Source organism: Aethalodelphis obliquidens, unplaced genomic scaffold (assembly GCF_003676395.1).
Source record: "Aethalodelphis obliquidens isolate GAN/ISIS:26980383/991018 unplaced genomic scaffold, ASM367639v1 scaffold40, whole genome shotgun sequence".
NCBI lineage: Eukaryota > Metazoa > Chordata > Mammalia > Artiodactyla > Delphinidae > Aethalodelphis > Aethalodelphis obliquidens.
Window position 1 is genome coordinate 5,269,812 of NW_020837984.1, and position 12,738 is coordinate 5,282,549.

The 12,738-nt window shown below is 38.9% G+C and overlaps 1 long non-coding RNA gene across 1 annotated transcript in view; it reads left to right on the top strand.

Moving 5' to 3' along the window:
- The first annotated feature begins 10,477 nt into the window (after positions 1–10,477).
- Positions 10,478–12,738, top strand: part of LOC113633538 (uncharacterized) — a 58,195-nt gene continuing 55,934 nt past the window's right edge. The window contains exon 1 of the long non-coding RNA XR_003438233.1: positions 10,478–11,051. This is a non-coding gene — a long non-coding RNA (uncharacterized LOC113633538). The remainder of the gene's footprint in view (positions 11,052–12,738) is intronic.

A 12,738-nucleotide genomic window follows, 5' to 3' on the forward strand; every position in this document is an offset into this window, starting at 1 on the left:
CCCATCTTACCAGGCCCTACCTGGGCCTAAGAGTGCAAACATTGTGTTGTTCTGTAGATCTGTGCTTCTATCCATCTCCTCTGCTAGCCTGTGAATTCCTGAAGGGCAAACACTGTCACATTCAGCTCTATGACCTCGGCACCATGCCTAGTAGATAGTCACCTAATAAACGTTCAGTGTCCGTAGTTAGAAGACCTGAGCTCCTCTCCTTTCCCTGCCATAGTCTGTCTCTATAACCTGTAAAATTGAAGCCTCAGGTTTCCATACTGTGTATACATCCATTTTCCCTTTAAAAGTCTAGAGGGAGAGTAGAAAGCATTCTTTACTGGCACCTGAATCCTCTCCCATTTGGATACTTATTTCTTGAATTCCTATTATAGGAAAGTAAAATCTTAACTCTGTAATGAGAAATAAGTGCAAATGCAAGAAAGGACAACAACTGGTTGGCTCTTTCTCACTATGGGGTAAATGGTTGACTGGAGATCTTGGGTGAGGACCCAGGTTGGTGAGAGACTAAGAGTTTACTAGTGGTAACAAAGTATCTTGTGGGTGTGAGCAAAGGGACCTAAAGGGAGGAAGTAGGTCATAGAAGAAGAAAGAGTACCAGAAAGAAAGTCTTGGGAACTACAAAGACATGTTTTGTCATCTTTACATTTTACCAAGTTTTCCTTGGTGAGAAGAATTGATCATAGTTTTATTTTTAGGTTTTTACCAAAATAGGACAAAGAAAGGTCATATTAAGAAGTTAGACAATAATTATATTAACTGTATGAGATAATAAAGCTTTAAGGATTGTAAAGATGATCATATAAAAAATTCTCCAAGGCTACACTGGATAACGACAGAGTGAGGACCAAGAATGAAATCTCTTGCCTTTTATTTAGTCCAGTGCTTTTTCTACACTTGTTTGTTTCCAATCTCTGTGCCAATGCTTAAAAGGATACCCGCCATGCAACACACAAGACTTTTCACAATCAAATAATTATGTTAAAATGCAAATGAAGTAGGTAAAAAATATCAACAATACCAGTGTTTAAATGAAGACTGTATTTTTTACCAATGCATAATCTCAACAGAAATTTCATTCCAATACAACAGTTCTTACTGGCCACTCCAAAGCTAGTATTTGTCCTTGTGGTATAAGTATTCTGGGAACTTAAAACTCTAGAATTATTAAATAAATAGTCTTTACTACAGCATGTCTTACTTCTCAATAAGTCATTTTGATAACAGCTTTGTGCCCTGAGCTTAAGGCAGTGTCAAGGTCAATTATTTCATCCAAGGCTCCTAATTAAGACTACTTTTTTGAGGTCAGGATAATGCATTACTTTATTTTAATGGAGAGGAGATCAAAGCTCTACCTTAAATGTTCCTGAAGCAAGGCAAGGCATTAGCAAAACCAGTTTGCCCAGAAATGCAAGAATGGGCCACTTTGGATCTTCTGAGATCCTGAGTTTCCATAGCTCCTGTGCAGTGGCTGCTGTTGCTGGTGGAGCAGAGACTGTAAATGGGAGGAGGACACCCCCAGATGTGCTTCATGGGACCCAAACACATTAAGTTTCTGCAATGTTTAAAAATCAAGATATTTCCCATAAAATCTGGATTTTTGGATACTCACGGAAGGAATCAAAAGATCTAACAATGTTCAGCCCATATTCTATTATTTTTTAACTTATTTTTCTGTCTGTTGGTTTGGTTTGTTGCTTGTTTATTTTGTTTTGTTTTTAATTTCATTGAAGTATAGTTGATTTTCAATTTTTTGTTAATTTCTGCTGTCAGCAAAGTGACTCAGTTATACATATATGTATTCTTCATATTCTTTTCCATTATGGTTTATCACAGGATATTGAATATAGTTCCCTGTGCTATACAGTAGGACCTTGTTGTTTATCCATCCTATGCATAATAGTTTTCATCTGCTAATCCCAAACTCCCAATAGTTCCCTCCCCCACTTCCTCTCCCCCTTGGTAACCAAAAGGCTGTTCTCTATGTCTGTGAGTCTGTTTCTCTTTTTCAGATATGTTCATTTGTATCATATTTTAGATTCCACATATAAGTGATATATGGTATTTGTCTTTCCCTTTCTGCTTACTTAGTATGATAATCTCTAGGTCCATCCATGTTGCTGCAAATGGCATTATTCATTCTTTTTGATGGCTGAGTAATATTCCATTGAATATATGTACCACATTTTCTTTATCCGTTCATCTGTCGATGGACATTTAGGTTGCTTCCATATCTTGGCTATTGTAAATAGTGCTGCTATGAACATAGGGGAGCCCATATTCTTGAATGGCAATAATTGGCTAGAGCTGAAGAATGGCAGCCCCCTTCAGACAGGATGTGCATTTGAATTTGTCACCATCCCAACTGCTCATTGCTGCAAAGATTACAAACAAGCTGAAATATTTGGTTTGGCCTGTGTAGCATCTACATTATTACTAATATGTTTTTTTAATTGTAATGTTTTGGGGCGGGATTTAAACTCTGCACTTCCACAGGCTCAACATTCCCTTTGAATGTTGAGAATTCCCATTCTGTACCTGGCCAGATTCACATATTTATATCGCCAGCCTGGCATTGGTAGCAGCCCTTCCGATGTCCTGCCCCATTTTCCTGCAGCCCACAGGAATTCCCCTGATGCTGAGGTAGACAGTTTCCAGCAGACTCACAGCTGAGATCACCTCTCAAATCAACTATGAGCACTAAGCCTTGGGCTCAGGCTGCTTTCAGGGGAAACTAACCTAAGACAATGTTTAAATGTGTTCTATTGTGAGGGCATCCTGATAGCTACACACTCTGAGAACGGTTGATCAGGACTGGGGGGACTCTGGAAGCCATGCCACAGAGGGAAAAAGTGTAGTAATTGTGCAGGGAAGACTTAAAAATAAGTCTGATACCTGTAGTCAAATTTGGGGCAAGTGTCTTATGAAAAGAGATAAAACTAACAAGTTAAGCAGCAGAGGGCAAGATTAAGACTGGGAAATTTGACGCAGCCAGATGTAGGTTCAGTATAAGGACACACTTTTAATCTTTAGAGCACACTAGAACAGAAGGGTCTGCTTGGTGCAGACGTTCACACTTCCTTTCAGAGATTTAAAGTAACTAAGTTCCCGTACTCTACACCCTTTAGACCCTTGTAATCCATGTTGTCCACACACTTTTATTTAATATCACAAACATGGGGTTATATATAGGGGAATCTTGCTGTTCATCAGGTCGTGTGGCTGTTCAGATGTTTCTCTGGAGGTTGGCGAAGGGGAAAAGAAAGAGGTAAAGCTGGCGTTTGGTGATGAGAGGAGTCGTTCCCCCACTATTATAGGGATATAATTTAGCACCCCTGTAAAACCTAGGAATGCCTCAAATCAAAATGCATTTTTCTCTTCACACTGAGAATCTCTTAAGTGCACAGGAACGCATAAGATCAGGTGAATTATCTATTATCTGAAAGATATTTATGATGCCTAGGGTGGGAGAGCATGATTCATATCTTCTCCTCACAGGAACTCAAACATGATAGTAAGCCAGCAGGGAGGAAATAGCTGAAATATTTGGAAGGACAGACCCTCCCTGCCAGAGGTTACTGTGAATTCAAGTGTTTTCCACTTCTGCCCTTCTTCAAAGCTACAAAGCAACTAGGTAGTCAAATTAATGAAGTATTGTAGTAGGAATGGAAAGATTAGAGTGTGCCGAAGAGTGGAATACCGTTTTGTTCTTAAGAGGCACGATAGGAAAGAAGCACTTTGATGTAAGAGGCTGGCTGGAGGGGCTATTCAACTTCAGTGTCACCAAAAAAAAAAGAAAGGAAAAAAATCAGAATGGATTAGCATGATTTTGTTATCATTACAGATATGATAACACATGAGAAAATAGACATTACTGGGTTATAATTCAATAGAGAGTTTCAGGTAAACGTAAGCTGTAAGAGTCGGGCTCTATCCAGTGTACATTTTTATCAAAGCCTGCCGTGTGAATTGAATTACAGCTCCGTAATGGCCAGCAGCCCTCCCATTTATATTTATGGATTCCAGTCCAACCAACAAAAGTAAAAAACAGAAATTCATTACCAGAGAACAGGGAAGTCCTGATGGAACTCCAAAGTGATGGTGGTCAACTTTCAGGGAGGTATCAAGTCCAGTAGCTCTTAAGCCAGTGTTACACAATGGAACTTTCGCACTTCCACAAGAAATTTACTCCAAATGTCAAGATCTTTAAACTAGAGAATGAAAGTGGTAGTTCTTTGAGCGTAGATACAATAAAGTATAAAGAACCACTCACATTATTCCCCCAGCCTCTAGGTTCTTACAATAATACAACCACTGCAACAGTTAGGAGACCTGATATCATCTTATTCTACCTCCCCAGCCTGCTCTGGTGATGTGTCTAGTAGAGGATACTGGCTTCAATCCCTCTGCTCCTGTGGGTGGGCCATAGCAACAGATGACTTTTTAAATGACATGCTGTTTTCTGTTCTCCTTCTTGTGTAAGTTGATTTCGCAGGGATTTTCTTTTGATGATACTAATTCCGCCAAAGATAATTAGGGAACAAGGAAGTCTGCTTTTGTATTCGTGCCTTTGGGATGTACAGATTTAGCATCTGACGGAAAATGAACTTCACTGAATGAGAGAAGAAACTTTATTTTTGAAAGAGCAACGAATGCCACCTAGGATTTTGAATCACCTGCTGAAGCAAATCTTTTTATTATGACCCTTCTGGTGAAATGAACATGCCATTATCTCTTCAGTGTTTCCTGCTCAGACACAGCCAGCCAATGAAATGGGTTGATATTTGTAAAAAGAAACTTATTTTTCAATTATCAAACTCTCCAAGCTGGTGGTGGTGGTGTTGATGGGTGTCACCCTGAATTATTAACATTGAAAGGTTTCACATTTAACATATTTCCTGAAGAAAGATTAGAAAATAATAATAACTCAACAGCCCACCCTGCTTTTTTAGATGATGTCTTGTGTGAAACTTCCTGATTAGAACCAAATGTGTCTCTGGTTGTCATAAGACATTCCATGTGGTAAGACTGACAGTTTGTTTTGAAGATTTTAGGATAGGACAAGTGGCAATAAAATATCACAAAAATGCAGTGTTTTAGTGAGGGAAGTTATCACAACCCATCCCAGCAACATCCCCACCTCTTATCTATATATGTTAGATGGAAAATTCCTTAAAAATAATTACTTTGCTACTCTGGACGTGTGCTGTGTTCCCATAGCTGCATGAGGAATAGAGTGGGCTATTACTACATGTTTTTAGAATTTACATTATTTTTTTAGATTACCCATTAGAGATTGGAAAATATGCTCCCTTAGCTGCTAGAGATTTTTAAGTATTTTAATGTAGCTAAAATTTTACAGCAACACTTAACCTTCGATAGTGAATGCGACCTGTAAAATAGGAAAGAATCCATAACGTATTGGAAGGCAGTTGTTCAACACTGTACGGTTAGAATTGGGATAACATCAACAGATTCTGCCCAACAGACCAGATATGATGTCTGACAAACTTGTGGATATTGCAACTCCTCTAAGTTCACATGGATAATACCAAAGAGTTCCAGTGAGGATGTGGGTCTGAGAAAGAAGTTGAAATTAATATGTAGATCGAGAGACTTCAGAGCAAAGTCAATTATCTTTGTGGTGACTAGGGTACTTCACATACAGCAAATTAAATATTATTAAGTAGCTGAGAATTAATTTTATACTGGAATCAATTCTGAATACTGTACTCGCACATATCTGTTATAGTGGTGGGGTATTTTTCATTACAAAGAATTAATAAAATTGGCCATTTTCTTGATTTTAAAGCTTATAGAGAATCCAGTTATATGGAAAAAGGCAAAGAATGTGAAGGAAAGAGAGGAAAATAATTGCAATTTTTAAAAACTGTTGAAGGCTATATCCTTGCATATGACAGAAAGGCACATTTTCCAAAAAAGAAAACAGTTATTGTTCCCTTTTACATAATATTTGATACTTAAAAACAATCTCATATTGTCTATAAACAAGTTTAAAACATAATAATAAAAGAAATATTTGTAAACTCATTACCTGACTTAAAAACTAAACTATTAACAATTTCATTGTTTTTATGTATGAAATTGTAAGACAATTTCATTGTCTTCATCTCATTCCCTAGTCTTCCCACTATCCTGCATTTTGTGTTGATTATTACCTTGCTTAAAAAATAGTCTTTATAATCCATATGCATAAAATGCTACATTATTAACTATTTCTTGTTTTCAAGCTTTATAAAAATAGTAGTGTTGAATATGGTCTTTTATGACTTGATTTCATTAGTAAATATATTTTGAAGATTCATCCCCTTGTAGAGTGTAGCTGTTTATTAATTTTTATTGCTCTATAATGTTCCATTGTATGCATATATCACAAGTGGTTTATTTATTATATTGATCTGCTAGGCTGCCATTACAAAATACCACAGACTGATTGGTTTAAACAACAGAAATTTTTTTCTCACAGTGCGGAAGGCTGGAAATCCAAAGGAAGGGTGCTGGCAGAGCTGGTCTCTAGTGAGACCTCTCTTCCTAGCTTGCAGACTCCCGCCTTCTCTCTTTGTCGTCATGTGGCCTTTCTTCTGTGGATGTGCATTCCCGTTATCTCTTCCTCTTCTTTTAAGGACACCAGTCCTGTTGGATTAGGGCCTCACCTGTATGACTTAAGTTAACCTTAATAACTTCCTTAAAGGCTCTATCTCCAAGCACAGTCATATTGAGTTTAGGGCTTCAACATAGGGATTTTGTCGGGGGGTGAGGGAGACACAACTTCGTCTATAATATATACTAGCCTAGGATGGGTCCCCGGGTTTTGCTCTTATAATCAGTGCTTCTGTGAACATTCTTGTATACATCTCCTGAGGCTCATAAGCAGGAGTTTCTTTAAATCACATAAATAGAAGTGGAATTGCTGGCTCATAAGGCTTGCCAATGTTCAGTCTCAAGCTGGCACCAAGTCACTTCCCGACACGGTTGCATCAAGTTCTGCTCCCACCAGAAGTGTCTATGTATTCCCAAGGGCCCACATCCTTACAGCCAGTAGTTATTAACAATTAATTTTTACCAATGTAGTGAGGATTAATTGTTATGTTATTAAGGTCTTTAATATTATTTTTTAATTACAAAGGATTTTGATCGTTTTTTCATTTGTTTACTCACAATTCATGTTCTACTTTTTGTTAAATTTCTACTTTATCCTATTCTCCATTTCTCTGTAGGCTTGTATCTTTTTAAAATCTATCAGTAGACATTTTATGTGCATTTTGGATACAAAATCTTTGCTGATTAAATGTTGCAAATATCTCCTTGTACTTTGCATTTTGTCATATCACTCACTTTTGATGAGCCTGAGTTTTAAATTTTAATGCAGTTTAATTCATCAATTTTCCTCTAAGTTTAGTACTCTTTGTGTCTTGTTCAAGATTCTCCCCTGGTCGCAAGATCATAAAGATATTCTCCATGTGTTGCTTTATTTCCTAAGCCCTTTATCTCAACCTCATTGTAAAAAAAAAAAAAAAAAAAAGTACTTGGTTTTAGACTTTACAAAATCCTTCGCTAAAGTGTGTACTAAATGTTTTAGATGAAACACATAAATTGGTGATTTGGATTATAAATTCCTTTAACCCATTTTATTAACACCTACTCCATGCAAAGGCACTGAAAGAAACATTACATAAGTTGCATATGGTCCTTGCTCTCAAGATGCTTAAAATCTAGTCCAGAAAAACAATTGCATAGGAGCATAACACTAGCACATGGTATTAGGGTTTAAGAGAAGGGCCCTGGTATCCCAGAGCTCCTTTAAAATAATTTAAAGCTAAGAGTTATTGGATTCTTACTATATGCAAGGATAATATCACTTATTCCTTTGAAAAGCTTATGAAATTGTTCCTCTACTGCTGTATTTTTAAAATGTCAGAACCAAATTGAGGCTTTGAAAGGTTTTCTCAGTTGCCCTGAAGGACCCTGGCCAACCAGGTGTTCAGGGGACTTAACCTCAAGTAGCCTGACCCTGGAGGTCTTCCACAGTTGCCCCCCTCCCTGTCCTCATTGAGTGGGCAGCTAAAGCAAGATCAGACAGAAGAGAAGAATTAACTTAGGCTGTAGCACTGGAGATTGACCTTAAAGGCTGGAGATTTCAAGACAGAGAAGCGGGACTCTATTATGGATAAAATCAGAGCGGTGGTAAGGTGCGTGCTCTATTTTGAAGACAGCAAGGAGTGCATGGTGACAAGTTGCCCCCTTTTCAAAGAGGCTGGAAATACAGGTGCATGAGTGAAAGGAAAAAGAATATTATTCTAAAGAAACAACCATGGTCTACAGGGCCTCTGCCTCCCTTAAACCTCTCTTCTCTCAGCGCTCTATCCTGGCTCGTCACTCTGGCCTCCCCACTGCTTGTGAACAGCCTCGGCATAGCCTTGCTTCAGGACTGTGCATTTGCTTTCCATTTTTCATGAATGCTCTCCCGCCTTGGCCTGGAATGCATCCTCCTCCCTATTATTTGAGTCGACACTTAAATGGTACTCATTGCAGAGGGCTTTCCTAACTCTCTTGTCTAAAACAACAAATCCTCTCCCTCCCTATTATTTTCTCTCCATATTCTTTCTTCATAGCACTTGCCACTACCCAAGCTTGTGTTGTAGCACTATTTCCTTACTTTCTCTCCACTGGGCAAGAACTTTGGACAATTTTTTATCCTTATAAAAGCCCCAATTCCTAGACTGTGCTTCGTACATAATGTGTAGTCCATAAATATTTGTAGTGTAGATGAAATTAAAGAATGAATGGTGCATGAACCATTGAGTGAAGAAATGATGGGCATAGGGTACCATCAGAGGCTTGTAAGTTATCACATGAGCACTATATTTATAAATAGTCTATGGCAGAAATGTAAAAGGAATAGGAGAGACAAGATGAAGGAAGCAGGGAGAACAGTTATTGAGTTTTCATAACAGCAGGGAGTGGCCTAGTGGTTCAGAGCTTCATTTCTGGCATCAGAATATCAGGGTTTAAATCCCAGCTCTGAGACCTCCTGGCTGAGTAACCTTGGGAAAGTCACTGAGAGTTTCTGCCTTTCTCTTTGTCTATAAAATGGGGATGACTCTTGAACTGTTGGAAGGCTTAAATGAGATAATGCCTTGGTGATGACGATGATTCATAAAACATAGTGGCCTTTAGCAATAATAAGCACTTAAGCCAGGGCAGCATCAGTAGGAATTGAAGGAGGAAATAAGAAACATTGAATAGGTAGGACAAGCAGGCCTTGGGATAATATAAAAAGGAAATGCCTGAATAAGGCTCCTGTTTCTGTTCTGTCTGATTAGAGAATGGCGATAACTTTAAGTGAGATCCAGTATGCAGATTAGGGATGCAATTTTGAGTACTCAGAAGGTAGGGAATAGGAAGTAGCAGGAATCCTGAGTTTTGTTTTGCAGCCTTTTAGTCTGAGGTGTACCCAGGGATTTTCCATTGAGATGTTTAACAAAGATTTGAAATACCCATGAAGGAGGGATGACAAAATTTTAAACGTTATTTTTTTCTTCTTCAAGAGGATTTACAGGACATTTTCTTAAATAGTTCCTTTCCCTTTGTATTTAAAATATGGTTTGCTTAACCTGAATATTACTATCTCTAAGCCTTATTACTGTAACAAGTATTTCACAAATTCTACTGCATTTCTTGAGTAAGAGCAAAGCTTAATAGAGCAAAATAATGATCCAGGCCCCGTTCCTAATCCCACCTTCATGCCTGTCCCCAACCTTTAACTGTATTGAGGCACTGCGAAAGGATTCTCGAGCTCCATGTGTACCTGAAGACTTGATTCAAATGTATTATAGAGCTGAATAAAATAGATGTTAAGGAACCCCCCAAGGGGATATAACCCACCCTCCAATTTGCAAACCAGAAAGCTCTTGTTTACCATCCTCAATTTTAACCACACACATTCCTGCTCAGAGGAGACAGCATGCTCAAAGCCAGTCAAAGAGCAAAAAGGGGTAGTTAGAAATCTGTAATAAATGTACGTAAGTGAGACAGAAAATTAGAAAGTGGCCACCTGCCAGCAGCCACATAAATTTTGGAGGAAATGCATTTTCTACTGGGATGCTTTATCATAGGAATTGCAAATACTTATTAAAAGTATTAAAATAGTCAGAATGTGAAATGTTTCCTCCAGTGGTGAAATTTCACATGGCCACATTAGAAGATAGGATATTCTGATACAGCGTTTATTAAAATGACTTCATTTTATTAGTCTGTCATCCACAATAAATGGGCAGGTACCTTTAAAGCAAGATCTCCTGAAGATAAAAGGGGTTTGGGGGAGGGGCAGTGTTTCATTGTGCGAATGTGGCTTTGACTACGCAAGTATATAAATCTTGCAACCTTTCCCAAATGACACCAACAAGATTTTATTGTTGTTGTTTTGATATCACGTTTGTTGGATTTTGTCATTCCATGAAAACGAAGAGTAGTATTTGCCATTAACTTCCTTTTCTCTCTCATGAAAGATACACCTGATAACTATTTGAATGGTTTGTCCTTTATTAGATGCAATTACAAACATATCCAAGTGAAGACGCAAAACTGGACTCCAGATGAGCTAAAGATGGAAGGAGGTGGCCACTGTATTGCACAAGGATAATAGAGATGACAGCTAGAGCGCATCATTACTGAGTGGCACTAAGTTGAAGAGTGACAGGATGAGCTGGACAGATTACCTCCCTAAGAGGCTTGCGGTTCACTGACCTAATAAAGATCTTATGCCATCACTTGGCAAAGACAGAAAGAGCCTTTCCCCATCTTAAGACACTCTTTCGTGTGAGTCAGAACAGCTTCCTGAATCCATCCCATGAAAATGCTGATGGTACTGAAGGGAATCTGGTCTAACGTAATTATGGGATGGGGTGAGGTAGAGAGAAGGAGAGGCAGGGCCTGTTGGGAAGCCAAGTGCATCTTGGACAGAATAATGAAGAAGCTATTAGCCTTCAGTAGGTGGGTGGAGTGGCCGTATTTCTTATTGGAATGTAAGTATTCTGTTTAAAGTATTTGTTCGATATTAATTAATTTAGTCAATGGATATTTTGGGGACATCACTGAAAAGATGGATTTCCACCTGGGTGCTGGAAATCAGAAGTGAACACAGCAATTCAGGTGCTACCTCAGAAATCTGACATTCTAGTGGGGAGGACACAGGTGCTTACAAATCAACATTATGCTATTCCACACAGTAATGAGGGCTTTGAAGGAAAAAATAAAACAGGGTCACAGGGTGAAAAGTGACTAAGGAGTCTTCTTTTAGGTCAGGGAAGGTTTGTTGAATGAGGTGACATTTGAGCAGGTGCCTAAATGCAGTGAGGGATCCATCCAGATCCTATGAGTAACTGAGGGAAGAGCATTCCTGGCAGAGGGAACAGCAAAGGCAAAGGTCCCCATGTGGGAGCTGAGTGTTGGGGTGTTGCTATTTTCTCCGTCCTCCAGCCAGGCTTCCAGAAGGGAACATTAAAGATCTGTGAGAACGTCAAAGCTAATTTGGTCATTGCTAATTTAGGTATCACTTTTGGTTTCATGTCTGGCAGTTTCAGGTTCCCTGGATCTCCTCAGAAGAGAGAGAAAAATACGAGATGGCAAAAATGCCTCTCTATTTGCAACGGCTACTAGGTCTGATGACTCTTAAGGGATGTGTTAACATCTTATGGTTAAATGGACAGAAATTCCACTTCTGTTGAAATCCCAAGGTGACCAGGATAGATGATCTTAATGAGGTAATAAGCTGTGAGTGAGAACTTATACATTGGCCCTCTAGAAAGCTATTCATTCATCTCTTCTCTTCCTCTCTACCTCCATTCCTCTTTCAAGTATTATCTATCTACAAGTGTAATGCGATTGGCACGTGAGGTGCCCTGGGGGATACTAAGCAGTGGGAATGTATTAGAGGAGATGCGCAGGGACAGTGCATGTAAACAGTACTTGTTTGGAATTTGTGTTCCAATGTCAACAGGCTCTGTAGAGCCTATAGTTTCCTAACCATATAATCACGGTGTTATGAACCTATCTCATTGGACTTTTGCAGGGGTTAAATGAGAAGATTTTAATGACTTAATATAGTGTCCAATACAAAAGAAATAATTTTATGTTAGTGCACAGACAGAATTTAAGGGTTCCTCAATTTTTATTTATTCCTGTGATATATTTGGATCAGTTATTCAGAATCCATTTGATTTTAAATTCATTTCTTGTTTCTGCAACTTATTAAAAGACTTTACAGGTAAAAGCAAAGAATTAAGAGTAAATGGGTCCATATGTTGTAGATACCAAAATATGACGCTTCCTTGGCGTTCATTTATTCCACAAATACTCATTCAGTGCCTGCTACGTATGTATCTAGGTCTGTGCTGGAGCTGAGGATCTAATAGTAAACGGTAAAGGAATTCAGGACTTCTTGAGTTTAGCAGGAAGATGACTTAGGATGGAAGGGATGTGTATAAAAATCAGGATTAGGTTTTCCCTGGTGGCGCAGTGGTTGAGGGTCCGCCTGCCGATGCAGGGGACACGGGTTCGTGCCCCGGTCCGGGACGATCCCACGTGCCGCGGAGCGGCTGGGCCCGTGAGCCATGGCCGCTGAGCCTGCGCGTCCGGAGCCTGTGCTCCGCAACGGGAGAGGCCACAACAGTGAGAGGTCCACGTACCGCAAAAAAAAAAAAAAAAAAAAAA